General features: G+C 40.4%; 1 protein-coding gene across 2 annotated transcripts in view; it reads right to left on the bottom strand.

The window, feature by feature from the left end:
- Positions 1 to 18,479, bottom strand: part of LOC111158629 (zinc finger MYND-type containing 11) — a 121,050-nt gene that overhangs the window by 74,933 nt on the left and 27,638 nt on the right. The window lies entirely within an intron of this gene.

Here is an 18,479-nt window from a genome sequence, read left to right as displayed (position 1 = left end):
GGACGGGCCTCATTCTTCCTTTCAAGGTGGCCTCGAGGTTAGAACACGGTAAGCTCTGATATGAAACGATGGAATGCAACATTTCCAGCTGTTACGTGAACAATGAAGTCCCAGAGGAACCCTTCGTTTGTGTTACAGCAAAGATTAAGATATTTAAAAAAAAAAAACACAAAAACTCTAAGACTTGGAGAGAGATTTAACTCAGTCCTCAATCTTTTTTTATGGCTCCTTTAGGAAGAGGAGCTCCTTCAGAAAGTGATTCTCAAGTGGCTTATTGTTTAAAAACTAAAAACACAAAACCAAAAACTTTCCACTGATTTTTCCACAATTTCTCTTATTGTGGCAAAGTACACATAAATGGCCATCACCATTTTTAAGTGTAGAGTTCAGTGGCACGAAATACATCCGCTCCGCTGTGCAGCTGTCCCCACAGTCCCTCCCCGTAACTCACGTTGCCGTGTGAAACGGAATCTCCACACCCAGTGACCACTGGGTCCCCATCCCATCCCAGCACCCGCCATTCCGCTCCGCCTTTGTGACAAATCTAAGTCCCTCTTACAGGGGGAATCGTACAGTACTTGTCCTTCTGTGCCCTACACGTCTCCCCTAACATGCCTTCAGGGTCCCCCACATTTTCCTCCTCTTCAAGCCTGAGTAATATTCCACTGCATGGACTGTATCTGCCCGACGTCCATCTGCGATGGACACCAGGGTTGCTTCCACATGTTGCTGTTACCATGTGTACACAAACCTGCCTTTGAAACCTCACTCTCAGAAACACGCAGAGGCAGAGTTACCATACGATCCAGCAATTACAGGGCTCGCTTTTTTTTTTTTAAGATTTTATTTATTTATTTGACAGAGAGACATCACAAGTAGACAGAGAGGCAGGCAGAGTGAGCGGGGAAGCAGGCTCCGCGCTGAGCAGAGTCCGATGCGGGGCTCGATCCCAGGACCCTGGGACCATGACCCGAGCCGAAGGCAGAGGCTTTAACCCACTGAGCCACCCAGGCGCCCCGACAGGGCTCACTGTTTAAAGACTTGCCATACTCTTCCCCACAGCAGGTGCCCCATTTTACCTTCCTGCCACTGGTGCACAAGGTTCTAATTTCTCCATGTTTTCATCAGTATTTGTAATTTTCCGGGTTTTAACAGTAGCCATCCTAACAGGTATGAGCCGGTCCACGTAATCCTGGCTAGTCCCAAGGTGACACCAACACTCTCCACCCCTCCAAACCCAGACTTAATCCAAGCCCCTCTACCTATGTATCTTCTTTCGTATCCTGCAAACACTACAAACTGGAGGGAAAAAATAAAAGAAATCAAATCAGGGAATTAAAAATTAAGCAAAATTAAACAATGCAATACTTGGAGAAAAATACACATATGGGAAAACTGTGTATTGTAGGAATTGATAAACATGACAGGAAGGAGATTAAAACAGTGGGAGGCAGAGAAGAGAGTCCCAGAGGACCCCCCAGGAGGACACATGGCATCAAGCACGTTCTGATGTCTCTGCTGGTGGGGGGTGGGCTCAGGTTTTGTTTTATTATTATACCAACAATTATGTTTTGTATATTTTGTAATTTCATCAAATATTACATGGAATTTAAAATTTAATCCCATTGTATAATGTCATTTCTTTATTACTTAGGTTAAGTTGAAATTTTTCCAAATTCTGCCTGCAATTTTTAAAGATTTTTATTTATTTATTTGACAGTGAGAGCATAAGCAGAAGGGAGGAGCAGGGAAGGAGAAGCAGACATCCCACTGAGCAGGGAGCCTGATGCAGGACTCGATCTCAGGACCCCAGGAACATGACCTGAGTTGAAGGCAGATGCTTAACCGACTGAGCCACCCAGGTGCTCAAGTGTAACTGTAATTTTTTTTAAATTGTTTACTTTACTTGTAATTTTAAGTTACTTTTATTGACAGTCTATTCAAACCATTTTTCCATTTATATATTAACATCTTTATAGATTAAGGTTATTCCTAAACTACTTTTGTCTTTTAGTAAACATTAAATGAAATTATACAGAAATATAGCTGACTGTGTATTCTTTTATGATAACTTTTCTGATTAGAAGTCCTTCCACATTCAGGTCAGAAAAATATTCAAGTGTATTTTCCTATTTTTTAATTTTTTTAAATTACTTTTAATTTCTTTTCAAATTAACAGTATTCATTGTTTTTGCACCACACCCAGTGCTCCATGCAACCCGTGCCCTTTCCAATACCCACCACCTGGTTCCCCCAACCTCCCACCCCCCCCCCCCTTCAAACCCCTCAGATTGTTTTTCAGAGTCCATAGTCTCTCATGGTTCACCTCCCCTTCCAGTTTCCCCCAACTCCCTTCTCCTCTCTAACTCCCCTTGTCCTCCATGCTATTTATTATGCTCCACAAATAAGTGAAACCATATGATAATTGACTCTCTCTGCTTGACTTACTTCACTCAGCATAATCTCTTCCAGTCCCGTCCATGTTGCTACAAAAGTTGGGGATTCATCCTTTCTGATGGAAGCACCTATTTTTTAATTTTTAATATTGACTTCTTAACCCATCTGAGAATAACTATTTAAGAAGTAGTAACACTAACCAGCTTTGTTTTGTAGATCAGTTTTCAGTTCACAGCAAAATCCAGCAGGAGATACAAAGTGTCCCATGTCCACACACATCTGCCACCTGTCCTTTTATCAACACCCCAAACCAGAAATCACATTTGTTACAATCAGCAAACCTGCGCTGACACACCACTATTTTCGCCCAAAGACCACAGTTTCCCTTACGGTTCACTCCCGATGCCGTAAACTCCATGGGTTTTCACACGCGCATACAGACAAGTATGTGCCATCCGAGGATCACACAGAGTGACTTCCCTGTCCTAAAAATCCCGTGTCCCACTTATCCATCCCTCCATGTCCCCAGACATCGGCAACCACGAGTTTCTTTACTGCTGCCATCATTTTGCCTTTTCCAGAATGTCCTGCAGTTGGAACCATACAGGATGTATGTGGCCTTTTAAAAGTGGCTCTTTTCACTTAGTGATAGGCATTTAAGATTTCCTCCATGTCTTTTCATGGTGTGAGAGCTCATTTCTTTTTAGCGCTGAATAATGTTCCTCCGTATGGACGTAACATTGTTTATTTCCCATTCACTGACTGTAAGACATCTTGGCCATTACACTGACTGATTTCCACATATGGAAGCAACCATGCATACTGGAGACAAACCCCATTTAGTTATGGGACATAATACTTTTTACAATGTTAGATTCAATTTGCTAATATTTTGTTGGAGATTTTTACATTTATGTACATGAGAGATACTGGCCATCTCTTTTCTTGTAAGGTCTTTGTCTGGCTTGGTATTAGAGTATTGCTGGTTTCACAGAAGAGTATGCCTTCTGCTTCTACCTTCTAAAAGATTGTGGGGAATAGGTAAAATTCTTCCATAAATGTTTGGGCGAATTCACCAGTGAACCCATCTGGGCCTGGTGCTTTCTGTTCTTGAAGTTTTATTAATTACTGATTCAATTTCTTTTACATAGGCCTACACAAATTATTTCTTCTTGCAGAAGTTTTGCCAGATCATGTCTTTCAAAGAATTGATCCATTTCATCTCAGTTGTCAAGTCTGTGGGTTCAGAGATGTTTATAACATTCCTTTATTATCCTTTCACAGCCTAGAGGATCAGTACCAATAGCTCCTCTTCTCCCCCCTCCCCCTTTTCCTGCTAATTTTTCAATTCTAATATTAGTTATTTGTATCGGTTGTTAAGTTGGCTTGTCAAGAGACTCACTGGTTTTATTGATCTTTTCAAATAACTAGATTTTGACTTCATTTTACTATTGATTTCCTACTGACAATTTCATTTTTCCGCTCTTTTTTTTTGTTTACTTTGGATTTAATTTCTTCTTGCATGCTAAGGTGAAAGCTTGGAATACTGATTTCAGATCTTTCTTCTTTTCTAATATATGTATTCAATATTATACATTTCCCTGTAAGAACTGCTTTTGCTGTATTCTACAAACTTTGATATTTTAATTCCATTTAATTCAGATTTTTAAAAGCTTTCTCAAGACTTTTCCACCTGTGTGTAGTTTAATGTCCACGTATCTTAAGTTTCAAGCTATCTTTCTGTTATTTCTATTTTGACTCCACTGTGGTCTAACAAGAGAACAGACACTATTATTTCTAATCTTTTCAGATTTACTAAGTTGTATTCTATGGCTGACAATGTGAGTGTTCTGTGTGGGCTTCTTCAGGATTCTTTTTAATCTGTGATTTTCACAATCTGGAATGACATGCCTAAATGCAGTTTTGAGGGCGCCCATCCGACTAGATATTTTCTGAGATTCTTGATCTGGTTTGGCATTGGACATTAATTTGGGAAAATTTACAGTCACTACTGCTTCAAATACTGTTTCTGTTCTTTTTCTCTTTTTTCTCCTGTGGGTATTCCCATTGGGCATATGTTATACCTTTCGCAGCTGTCCCATTGTCCCAGGATGTTTTTTTCTTACTTTTTCAGTCTTTCTTCTCTTTCCTTTTCAGTTTTTAAGTTTCATATTCTCAAACTCAGAGATTCCTTCCTCAGCGATGTCCGATTTACTAATGACCCCACCAAAAACATTCTTCGTTTCCACTACAATGTGTTTGGACTCTAGCGTTTTTTGGACATTTTCAGAATTTTCATCTGTTCACAGTATTCATCTAATCTTGCATATCGTGTACTTTTTCATTAAAATTCTTAGCATTTTAATCTGTGTACTTTTTCATTAAAATTCTTAGCATTTTAATCTGTTTTTTAGGGCGCCTGGGTAGCTCCATTAAGTGTCAGTCTTCAGCTCAGGTCATGATCCCTGGGTCCTGGGATTGAGCCCCATATTGGGCTCCCTGCTGAGCAAGGAGCCTGTTTCTCCCTCTCCCTGCTCATTCTCTAATAAAAAATAAATAAATAAACAAAACTCTTAAAATCATTAAAAACTCCTGTTCTGATAATTCCAACATCCCTGCCAAAGCTGGCCCAGGTTCAGATGGATGCTCATTCAGTGTCTTGTGTGTTTGTTTTGCCTTTGAGTAGACTTTTACTTTCCTTTGAAAGGTGGACATTAAGTCCTAAAGCAAAGGCAACTGTGTGAGAAGGCATTTAGTGATGCAGCATGAGGTGTGGGGAAGGGAATGCTTTCTGGAGTCCCAGGATTAGTCTCACAGTTTTGGTGAGCCTGTACCCCTGCACTGTGAACTTCCCAAGTACTTCTCAACTTTGTCTACCCCATTAGATGGGACAGGATTACTAGAATGAGCCAGGGTTGGGCAGTCCCCTTTCCTAGGTCAGTAAGGCTGAGGTGAGCTTCTCTTGGAGGCAGGCCTTGTTACAGAGAGCAGAATGCTCTGGCGTATCTTAAAATGGTTCTTTCTCCCCCCACCCAACAGAATGGCAAGGGGACTTTTCTCCAGTATTCACTGGGAGGGCCCGGTAGAGTTTCTGGGTAGAGGAGTAAGAGATCCTTCTCCTCCAGTAAGTCTTACCAAAGTGTGGGGGACCCTGAGGACTGGGTCTCTCTAGATTTTGACTCAGGCTTGGCCACATTCAGGTTTTCTTAGCTCTGGTTCCTGCTGCTGTTTCTGTGGGAGAGTTTTTACTCCAGTAGTTCTGTTTTTGTGTCTCTCCTACTTTTGTCCTGTGGCCTCACTGCCTTCGTAAGTCTCAGTACCTTCGTTGGTTTTTCAGTTCTGCTTTTTACTTGTTATTAGGATGCAGTGGCAAATTCCAAGCATCTGACATGCCCACATGGAAACTGTGGAGTTACTTTTTTAATATGACAGAAGCTGAAAAAAGAGAAGGGCATCCCAGAGAGTGATCAATTGTCCTAGCACGGTTTACTGAAAGATTTCTTCCTTCTCTAACAAAATGCGATGTACATCTAACCGTCAGGTCCCAATCTATACTAGCCTTCGTGTGCTTGATGTTCTGGGTTTGGTTAGTATCTCACAAAAGATATTCATTTACTCTAATTTGCTTATTAGTCATAATCAAGTTAAAGTTACAATTAGGTTATATTCAGCTTCTATTATAACAACCTGCATATATAAAGTCTACAGTTACAACTAAGGCCATGTTGCTACTGACTCTGCTACTGACATATACTTATTTTATATGCATCATCCAACATGTTTCTAAAAAGCAGGCCATATTTCAAACTTTATGCCCTTAACGACTTGTACCATGAAGTGTACAGTAAGCACTTATGGACTGAATACATTCCTGAATGAGCCTTGAGATTAAAAAACAAAAATAAAAGGAGAAATGAAGCTAGTCTAGTCTATGACTATAACTGGTTGGCTACTAAGTCTCGAGACTAAAGAACAGTGTTCCCTAAAGCCCTGGAGCCACAGCTGCTGTCCCACTTCCAGATGTAGTGAGTACAGAACATGGAGAACTTGAGAAACAAAGCACTTCTGCTCCGAAACCGACCTTATTTAAAGCAAATTACACTAGTTCAACAGCAGAAAATAATAGCATGTAAAACACTGATCAAGATTCCTAATAACGACAAGCAGATGTCAATTGTTTTATTAGCTGTACAAGTAAAGCAGGACCTTTCTTGGCTTCTGGATTTGACAAAATACTAGCTTAAAAAACAAAATGTACATGGGGAAATAATGTTTAACCCTTTAACACTTTTGTTTTTTAAGATTTTATTTATTTTTTTGACACAGACACAGCGACACAGGGAACAGAAGCAGGGGAGTGGGAGAGGGAGAAGCAGGCTCCCCGCTGAGCAGCGAGGACGATGCAGACTTGATTCCAAGACCCTGGGATCATGACCCAAGCCAAAGGCAGACACTTAATGACTGAGCCACCCAGGTGCCCCCACCCTTTAACACTTTTATTGAGATATAATTCATGTATGTTTCATCACTACAAGTGTATAATTCAGTGTTTTTTATATAGAATATTAATTTTTTAAGTATGGCTCAGTAACACAAAACCTGCCATTTGACCATCGTGCAGTGCACAGTTCAGTGGCATGTGTATGTCGATGAACACCTGGTGCTTCTACTTTTTAGAGACTGTGAACAACTACAATAAGCACTAGTGTCAGCCCAGGTCTTGCTTTCAGGTCTTTGGGCGAACGCCCAGAAGGGGAGCTGCTGGACCGCACAGTAACTCCACATTTACCCTTTTCAGAAATCACCCCACGGTCTTCTACACTGGCTATACCACTTCGCAGCACACCAGGAACGCGTGCAAGTTCTAATTTCTCCACATCCCAGCCGACACTTGCTATCTTCTGCTTCATTTTGTAGCCCTTTTAGCAGGTGTGACGTCGTATTTCACTGTGGTTTTGATCTGTACTTGCCTGACGACAATGAGCATCTTCTCATATGTGTTCGCCATTTATCTTCTTTGGGGAAATGTCTACTGCAGCCCCTGCTCACTTTTCATGGTATTTATCTTTTTCTTGGCGAGTTGGTAGTTCTTTACATATTCTAAATAACCCTTTAATCTACATGTTTTACAAACCTTTTCTCCCATTTTGTAAGTTCTTTCCACTTTGATAATGTCCTGTGATTGTGACGCACAAAAGCTTTTAGTTTTGGCACTGGGTGGCTCAGTCCATTCAGTGTCTGCCTTTGGCTGGGGTCAGGATCCCAAGGTCCTGGGATCAAGTCCTGCACTGAGCTCATTGCTCAGCAGGGAGCCAGCTTCTCCCTCTACCTGCCACTTCCCCTGCTTGTGCTCTCTCTCAAATAAATAAATCTCTAAGAAAAGTTTTTAGTTTTGATAAAGTATTATAGATACAGTTTTTCTTTCATTGTTCCTGCTATGGTGTCATACCTAAGACTTCAAAGCAAATCGAAGGTCATAGAATTAATCCTTATTTTTTTTCCTAGGAGTCTTGTGGTTTTAATTCTTCTATTTAGGTCACTGATCCATTCTGGAATTTTGTCTGTGGTGTAAGGAAGGAGTCCAAACTCGTTCTTTCATGTGCGTAAACCAGTCATCCCAACACTATCTTCTGAAGAGACTTTGCTTTCCCAACTGAATGGGCTTGGCATCATGGTCAAAATCAACTGGCCAAACTGTGGAAAACAGTATAGAGGTTCCTCAGAAAGTTGAAAACAGAACCAAACTGCAATCTAGCAACTGCACTACTATTTACCTAAAAAGACAAAAAACACTATTTCAAAGGGATACATGCACCCCGATGTTTACAGCAGCGCTATTTACAACAGTCAAGTTATGGAAGCAGCCTGACTGCCCACCAACTGATAAATGGATAAAGAAGAGCTGGGTGTGACACACACACACACACACACACACACACACACAGAATATTATTCAGCCCTAAAGAAGAATGAGATACCGACATTTGCAATCACATGGAAGGAACTTGAATATATTATGCTAAGCAAAATACGTCAGTCAGAGAAAGACAAAGCATGACTTCACTCATATGTGGAACTGAAGAAACAAAAGAGTGAAGGGAAAAAAAGAGAAAGCCAGAAACAGACTCTCAAGTCTAGAGAACAGACTGACGGTCCCCAGAGGGGAGGTGGGGGGTGGGGGAACGGAGGACGCTGCGCACCGTCCGCATGAGCACTGAGTGACGGATGGAAGTACCGAAACGCCACACTGCGCACCTGGCACTTCGTTAACAGTGTGCACTAATCATGCTGGAATTAAAAAGTCAACGAGCCAAAGATATATGAATTTGCTTCCAGATTCTAAATCCCATGTCTGTCCTTACGTCAGTACCACACTGCTCTGATCGCTGCAGTTCTGAAGCAAATTCTGAGACAGGGAACTAACTATGTGTCTTCCACTTTTTGTTCTTCTTTTTCAAAACTACTTTGGCTACCCAGGGCCCTCTCCAATTCTGCATGAATTTCAAGATCAGTTTTTCATTTCTGGTGGGGGCAGGGGGACAGGGGCGGGGAGACCACTGGAATTTTCAAGGGGAGTATCCTGAACCCTCTACTGCTTTGGGTAGTATCGTCCTCCCATCCATGAATCCGAGATGTCTTTCCATTTATTCTGGTCTTAATTTCCTTCTGCAATGTTTTATAAACTTATAGTGTGTAAGTCTTTAACCTGCGTAGTCAAGTTTGCTCCCAAGTATGTTGTTCCTTCACATGCTAATGTGAGTGGAACAGTTTCCTTAATTGTCTTTGCTGACTGTTCGCCACTGGTGTTATGGAAACACAACTGATTACCCTACATCTTTGCCAAATTTGTTTATTAGTTCTGATAATTTTCTTGTGGATCCTTTTGAATTTCTAAATACCTGATCATGTCATCTTCAAACATAGTTTCAATGTTCCTTTTCCAATCTGGATGCCTTTTATTTCGTTTAGTTGTCTGATTCCTCTGGGCAGAACTTCCCATACTATGTTAAGTAGCAGTAATGAAAGTGGGCATCTGTCTTGCTCCTGATCTTAGGGGGGAGGGTTTCAGTCTTTCACACTGTCTACAGTATTACCTTGGGTTTTCATAAATGCCTTCTATTATGTTGAGGAAGGTCCTACAAGTCCTAATTTTCTGATAGTTTTTATCTTAAAAGTATTTTGTCAAAATATGATTAGGTCATTAGGGTGGAGCCTTCATCAGTGGGATTAGATTACAAAAGTGGCCCCGGAGATACTCCCTAGCCCCTTCCACCATGTAAGACAGGAGAAGTCAACGGACCACCTTGTTGGAAGCCCCTCATGCAACCATGCTAGCACCCAGAACTATAAGAAATAAATGTCTGTTCTTTAGAAATCACCCAGTCTGTGGTATTTTTGTTACAGAAGCCCAAACAGACCAAGACACTGGTTTTAACACCATTTCATTTTTTTAAAAAAATTAATCACAACAGACATATCAGAAATAAGCTGTGAAGAAAAATGAAAAAAATGATACAGTGAATTTTTTTTAGGAATCTGAATTTATTACCTTCAAAAGACTTATCTTTGACTTTGATCAGTCTCTGAATGTGTGTCTGCAGTGAACCAAAGATAGTATTTACCCTAAAATTATACAAATGATGAGCTACAGCCATGTTTTTGTTAGCAATATTTGAAAGTTAGGAAAAGGAAAGCTATGAAAAATTGAGATACATGAAGATCTCTTAGTAATTATAACTCTCCTTTGCAAAAAATGGACACGTAACTACTACACTTTGAGTAAAATTGAGTTGTGTATGACCACTCGGGTATATGTGTTCATTAACTGTTAGAAATCTGGAATAAAAATTACTAAACAGAACATTGCATTCTTTTAATAGCAAAGTACCTGGCCATGAGAACCTGAAAACCTGAACTGAAGAAAAAATCTGAAAGGCATCAAAGAACTAACACTGAAAATTTGCAAAATTTAAGATCAAGGAAAATGAAAAGCAAAGAGGTGAGTCACATTTCTCCTATCTAGGCAACCTGGCAAATCTGGAGGAGCAGCTAAGAACATGAGCAAAGCTTTGAAAAGATCCAGGCTGAGATGATCACAATGGGACTGAATGCCTAGTGCGGGAGAAGGGTATTGTAATCCCTCAAACTGCAAATCTGGACACCAAAGGGCTGCATCCCAGGAGTAAGAAAACTACAAAGAATTCAATCTTCACATATAAAATAATAGCAAAAAATGAAAGGAGCTCACTAACTACAAAATTAACTACCATTTTTCTCAGACTTCAAATCATCCCAACTGCCGATGAGATTAATGTCATCTAGGACCCCTGAGGCCCCGGGCTGTCTGGCGGAAGCAAACAGACACCCTCTTCAGATGACATCACCCTAAATTTCACCTCATTCCTATGACTGTTCATTACAGTATCTAGAACACGTGCAAAAATAACCAAACCCACAAAGAGTAAGACGGTATCACTAAAGGGCAAGAAAAGTAAAACAGAACAAAGACAGAAACTGCAAGTTGAGAGGGTGCGTTATTAGACACAGCCTTTACGATAACAATGCCCCAGATGCTTAAGAAATTAAAAGATTCGTAACTTCAGCAAAGAATATGAAACGAAAAGAAGTTAGATGGGAAGGACAGAACTGCAAAAGCCCTGTAGCCGGAGCGCTCCGTGAATGGGTCAGCCTCAGACTTCACACATGTTTGAAGAGAGACTTTGAGGGCTGGAGGATTATTCTCAAAAGGAAGCATCCGAAGAGAGCTCGGGCAGGCAAGGGCACGGGGCGCACACGGACGCAGTAAGGGCGTCTCACTGCGACCCTAAGAACAGAGAAGAGGAAGATGGAAGAGAAACTGACTTTCAAAGAGAGAGTGGCTGATAATTTCCCACGACTGACAAAGAAATTTAGCCTCAGAATGAAGAGTTATTCCCAGAAAACAAAACCAAGTGACCAGACAACGACCAGGGATTTCACAGTAAAATCGCCTGAAGCCAAAGATAAAAGGGACGGTTAAAGTCGCCAAGGGAAAAGCCACGGTGCCTCAGATGAGCAGTGATGCGACTTCACGTGGGCTTGTTGAAACAACGAAGGTCGAAAGATAATGAAATAATGTCTACAAAGTTCTCAAAATAGCTGCCCATCAAAAATTCTACGCCTACAAAAATGAGAGGCAAATAAGGTATAATTTACATAAAGCAAGACTTCACCACAGTAGTACCGTAACACAGACAGTGGAGAGGTTCCTCGGGCAGAAGGAGAACCGCAGATGCAACTCAGATTGTGACGACAGACGCCGAGCAATGAGAAGGGACAGGTACAGGGAAATCTGAGTAAATGCTGAGTGTTCTACACAACAACGTCTTCTAGATCTGAAGTACATACAGAACTGAAACATTTAAGTTCCTTGCATTATGTGGGAAAAATAACTTACATTAGACCTTGATACATCAAGGACAGAAGTTACTGCCCCTAGAGTAATTAAAGAATAGTAAAAGAATACATAAATACCAAGCTATTAGATGGGGAAAAAGAATACAAAATGCTTTATTAACACCACCCCCAATAATAACAAACAAGAAAGAAAAAGGAGAGCAAGATGGATAAAAAATATATTACGATGACAGATTAAAACCCAAACATATCAGTAATTACATTAAATCTAAACAGAGGAGCGTCAATAAGAGAATTTTGAGCCTGGATTTAGGACAAAAACTCAGCTATATGCAGCTTTCAAAAGACAAATCTTAAATATAAGGACATAAAAAGTTTGTAAAGAAAAGAGTAAAAAGAAAAAAGTGCCATGTAGAAATATTATTAAAAAGAAAGCTGGGAGAGTCTAGATGGCTCAGTTGGTTAAGCGTCTACCTTCGGCTCAGGTCATGATCTCAGGGTCCGGGGACCGAGTCCTGCATTGGGCTCTCTGCTCAGCGGGGAGCCTGCTTCTCCCTCTGCCTGCCACTCCTCCTGCTTGTGCTCCCTCTCTCTTTCTCTCTCTAATAAACAAAATCTTAAAAAAAAAAAAAGCAAGCTAGGAAGAGTGTAATAACTAAGAAAAAAGAGGGTCATTTCACTTTAATAAAAAAATTCAACTTATTTAGGAACTATTCTAAGGTTTATGTACTTAACATATAAAGCAAAACAATCGACCAAGAAAAACTGACAAATCCAATCACAACATTCTAACATCTCTCTCACAACTGATAGAGAAACTTTACAAAAACACTTAACAAACCCGACCTAATGTGTATAAGCCTCTGCAGTCACCAAGTACCCAACGCACACTCTGCTCACACCCACGGAACCTTTACAAAATGGATCACATCCAGGGAGAGCAAGCCTCATCAATTTCGAAGGACTGAGATTACATAGTTTGCTCTCTGCCCACAGTAGAACTGAAGAAAACCAGCAACAAAAGAGAACACAAAAGTTCCTATGTTTTTAGAAGCTCAAAAACATATTTTTTCCCATTTCTAATTATTTGTATTAACATATAATGTATTATTAGCCCCAGGGGTACAGGTCTGTGAATCGTCAGGCTTACACGCTTCCCAGCACTCACCATATCACATACCCTCCCCAATGTCCATCACCCTATCCCTACCCTATCCCTCTCCCGACCCCCCACCACCCAGCAACCCTCAGCTTGTTTTGTGAGATTAAGAGTCTCTTATGGGTTGTCTCCCTCCCGATCCCATCTTGTTTCATTTTTTCCTTCCCTATGACCCAGCAATTGCACTACTGGGTATTTACCCTAAAGATACAAACTCAGGGAGCACCTGGGTGGCTCAGTGGGTTAAAGCCTCTGCCTTCGGCTCAGGTCATGATCCCAGGGTCCTGGGATCGAGCCCCGCATCGGGCTCTCTGCTCAGCAAGGAGCCTGCCTCCTCCTCTCTCTGCCTGCCTCTCTGCCTACTTGTGATCTCTCTTCGTCAAATAAATAAATACAATCTTAAAAAAAAAAAAAAAAAAAGATACAAACTCAGTGATCCGAAGGGGCACGTGCACCCGATGTTTACAGCAGCAATGTCCACAAGAGCCAAACTATGGAAAGAACCTGGATGCCCATCAATGAATGAATGGATAAAGAAGATGTGGTATATAAAAAACATACTTTTAAATAACATAAAGGTCACTGAAAAAGTCACAATAAATATCAAGAAATACAACAAAAAGAACAAAAATATAATGAAAGGAATGAATACTAATCATCAAAAGTTTTAAGATGTACTTGAAATTTATAGCCTAAAGGCATGTATCATGGGGGGGGGACTAAAAAGCAATAATGTAAACATCCATCTTGAGAAAATCTAAAATAAAAAACCAAAAAAGTGGAAGAAAATTACACACACACCTGCAGAACAGAAATTAATGAACTACACAACAATCATACGAGAGAGAATCAATAAAAGGAAAAGCTGATTATCTGAAACAATAAGCCTGATAATCTCGCGGTTAAACTACCACATGACTACCAAAACAGACACAAGGAGAAACAGAGAACCTGAACAAGTCTTTATCAATTAAAAAAGGTTAGAATGATGATTAAAACTTTTCTCACAAAGAAACACTAGAACCACAGAGCTTCCATCTTACAGTCTATGAAACATTTCAAGAAGAAAAAAAAAACCCAAAACCAATCTTACAGAAATTTTCTGAGAATAGAAAAAGAGGAAATATGTCCCAAGTTGTTATGTGACATCAATGTAACCCTGATATCAAAACTTGAAAGGGACACTAAGAGAAAGTTATATGCCTATGTCATTCATATTCATGAATTCAAAAATCGTAATAAAAATAACAGCAAATCAAGTCCAGAAATACAAAAAGTACAATACAGTGTGACCAAGTTTGTTACAATCCTTGCAATTCACCCATTAACAGAGTAAAGGAAAATAATAAAATCAGATCAATAATTCAGAAAAATATTGGATAAAATTCTTCATTCAAACACTCAAAGCAAAATAGGAATAGAATGGAAACTCCTTAATCCAAGAAAGGGTACCTCCATAAAACCAACACCAGAAAAACTGGACTCAATGAAAAGATGAAAGTTTTAGCTCTACAAATGAGAATGAGTTAAGATACCCATACTCACCACTTGTATTCAACATCATACTGGAGACCTAGTCAGAGCAACACGACAAGAAACAAGATATATATAGACTGGAAAAGAGTAATTACAACTGTCATTTGGAGATGAGCTGCTTCTATCTATAGAGAAACCCAAAAAAATCTACAGATTAATTATTAAATTAATAAATGTCTTCGATAATATCAGGAGATCGGAGAGGAGGTGGGGTTTATGCCCATCTCCTGTCTCTAAATCTCAGAACTGGTGTTGAACTCAGCGAAAAGCCAAGGCATGTGTTGCATGCTAGAACGGACATAAGTGAGGACAGCCTGGTGGCTCAGTCAGCCCAGCACAGGACTCTCGATTTTGGCTCAGGTCATGATCTTGGGGTCCTGAGATCAAGGCCAGTGACAGGCTCCACATTCAGTGGGGAGTCTGCTGAGAGTTCCGCCTCTCTCCCTCTGCTCCTCTCTCTGCGTGCACACGCGCTCTCCCTCTAAAGAAATCCTAAAAAAAAAAAAAAAAAAAAAAAAAAAAAAGATTGGGCATAAATGCACTTCCTGACTAGCAGTAGCCCTAGCAACCAATCAGGTTTAGATTAGTTTAACTATAGCCACACCAGCACCAACCACATTTCGTTTAAAACAACTTATATAAATTCCCTCTTTCCTCTTTAAAAACTCTAACTTCCTTTATCTCTCTGGAGCACAATACTGATTTGGTCAACTCCATCTCCCAGTTGGCGATCCTTGAGATTCCAAATAAATGCACATATTTTAATTTGCAGGTTGCAGTTTTGTCTTTCATTGGTCAACCCTAAGTAACAATGAATAAATGAAAAAAATTAAGATATAATTTGCAGAGGCGCTTGGATGGTAGAGTCGGTTAAGAGTCAGACTCTTGGCTTTGGCTCAGGTCGTGATTTCAAGGTCCTGACTTCAAGTCTGACACCAGGCTCCGTGCTCAGTAGAGAGTCTGCTTAAGACTCTCTCCCTCTCCATGACACGGGGAGAAGGAGAGGAGAAGGGTGTCGGGGGAAATCGGAGGGGGAGATGAACCACGAGAGACTGTTGACTCTGAGAAACAAACTGAGGATTTTGGAGGGGAGAGGAGCGGGGTGGGAGGTTGGGTGAGCCTGGTGGTGGGTATTGAGGAGGGCATGTATCGCAAGGAGCCCTGGGTGTGATGCATGAACAATGAATCTTGGAACACTGAAAAAATAAAGTTAAAAAAAAAAAAAAAAAAAAAGATTCCCTCTGCCCCTATCTCCCCCAAATAAATAAACTTTAAAAAATACATCATTTACAATACCATCCAAAAAAGTCAGATCTAGGAATAAATCTAACAAAGATATACAAGATTTCTGTCCAGAAAGCCACAAAACATTCAAGTAAAAATGACTTCAATAATGGGAAAATACCTCATATTCACAGGTTAGAAAATTAATATTATAAAAAATGTTCTTCCCCAAATTGATTTAAAATTCAGTGCAAATCCAATAAATACTCTAGTAGAATTTTGTGTGTAAAGTAACAAAAGGGTTCTGAAATTTATATGGAAATATAAATGGTCAAAATATTTATATGGAGGGGCGCCTGGGTGGCTCAGCGGGTTAAAGCCTCTGCCTTCGGCTCAGGTCATGGTCTCAGGGTCCTGGGATTGAGCCCCACATCGGGCTGTCTGCTCAGCAGGGAGCCGCTTCCCCATCTCTCTCTGCCTGCCTCTCTGACTACTTGTGATCTCTGTCAAATAAATAAACAAAATCTTAAAAAAAAAAAAGAATATTTATATGGAAATGTAAATGGCCCATAATATAAACAAGTAAATAACAAGGACATAATGAATAAAATATAATTGGAAGATCTGATACCATATATCAAAATTTATTGTAAAGCTACAGCAATTAAGACTGTGTGAAATAAGGATTTGGTGACAAAGGGTCATAAATTCATGGAAAGTAACAGAGAACCCAAGAAGACACTCATGCATCCATGGGTACTAGATGTCCGTGACGAAGAAGGCCCTGCAGAGCCCTGGATTTGAGGGAGGCTCTCCAGAAACAGTGTTGAGTCAACCAGACAACCAGCCGGGGAGAAGACAGTCAGACACCCAGTACAACACACAGCAACACTAATTCCCAAGAGATTATATAAACACATTAGCTTCTAACGGAAGTGTGGCATACTTTTTCATGATCTTGAAATGGAGAAAGCTTCTTATATGGAAACCCACCAACAGTGACCTGCTAAATAGGACTGCATTAAAATTCAAAATTTCCTGTTAAAGCAGTATCATTAGGGCAGAAGAAATGAAAAGACAAGACCAAGTACAAGCAAGGAACGAGCCAAAGGAACTGACACACTCTGCTAATTGAAGCCTAAACTGTACACGGCTTTCAACAACAGTCTGTGATTTCTGTTAAAGATGAACGTTCTACTGCTGGGTATACACACTCAACAGGAATCATGCACGTGGTCACCAAAAGATACGTTCAAGAATTTCAAGGCACTGGGGGCACTCGGGTGGCTCAGTCAGGTTAAGCATCTGACTCTTGGTTTCAGCTCAGGTCGTGATCTCAGGGTCACGAGACCCAGCCCTGCTTTGGGGCTTCACGCTCAGCACAGAGTTCTGCTTAAGACTCTCTCTCCTTCTGCCCCTACCCCCCAACACTCATATTCTCCCACTGTAAAATAAACAAATCTTAAATAAAATTAAAAAAAGAATTTCACTGCCGCAGTATTTGTAATAGCCTCAAACTGGAAGTCAGTAGACATCCACTACTCCACTATTGTCAGACTGGATACAAGTACCATGGTTAGTCATACCAAGAAACAGAGTAACAACTATGTAACAGTGAAACTAAATGAACTACCTAAATGTAACAGAAAGCCACTCAGAAAATAATACATGATAACTAAACACAAAAAGTTCAAACAGGGCTGATCAGAGAAGTTCTAAGACCAGAGAAGTGAGGACAAGGAGGAATTCTCCTCTCTGGGAAGAGGGTACATTCTGCAATGCTGTTAGGGGTCTGTTTCTCAGGGCACCTGAGTGGCTCAGTCGGTTAGGCATCGCCTTCAGCTCAGGTCATGATCTCAGGGTCCTAGGATCAAGTCCCACATCAGGCTCCCTGCTTCTCCCTCTGCCTCTGCCCCCCACTAGCTCATGTGCTCTCAGATTTAAAAAAAAAAAAAAAATTTTTTTTTTTTCCTTAACCTTAGAGTCTGTTTCTCCACCTGGATTGTGATTATATGGGCATATTTACTTAGGGACAATTCACTGAGCCATGCATTATGCTAAAATTGCCAAGCTCACTTTCCTTTATGTTTTCCCTCCAAAATTTTTTAAGAGGGAGAAGGTTAGCACAATGTAAATAATATCCTTATCTGTATTGATCCACTGAAAACATTCATTCACTGAAAAATAACATGTTATTTAAGTAAGTCACAAATCGTTCTATGTACACATATCACTTTGCATATAACTACAGGAAAGAAACTGGGATTTATAAGCACTGAAGAGCTACTGATAATTCTGAATTCTTTTCAGATTGCCTTAAAAACTTAAAACACACCAAACCATTTCCATCTAGATTGTATACTTGCCAAACGATTTTACAATTAAAAAAAAAGATGGAACTATACACAAAAGTGTGAGTGTGTGTCTGACTACCTTGAAGCTAAGCCAGACTGAGCTTTCACAAAGAGAAGGACTGCCACAGGACAAACTCCAAGGACACCGTGACAATCAGACAGGGGAAAGGAAGCTCCATGGAGATCTTCTAAGGGCAGCTGTGGGATGGTGAAGACAAATCGAGTGCTTGTCCTCCTCCATGTACTGTATACTCGCTCAAGGGAAATGCAAACTCCATTTTCCAGAAATTTCTGAATTATCATAATAGTGCGTCTGTCCTAAATTTATGTGGTGCTGGGCACTTGGGTGGCTCGGTCAGTTAAGTGTCTGCCTTTGCCTCAGGTGGTGATCCCAGGGTCCGGGGACGGAGTCC

Source organism: Enhydra lutris, unplaced genomic scaffold (assembly GCF_002288905.1).
Source record: "Enhydra lutris kenyoni isolate GAN:26980312 unplaced genomic scaffold, ASM228890v2 scaffoldscaffold61, whole genome shotgun sequence".
Lineage (NCBI taxonomy): Eukaryota > Metazoa > Chordata > Mammalia > Carnivora > Mustelidae > Enhydra > Enhydra lutris.
Note: the sequence above shows the minus strand (reverse complement) of the source record. Positions and strands in the feature narration are given on the sequence as shown.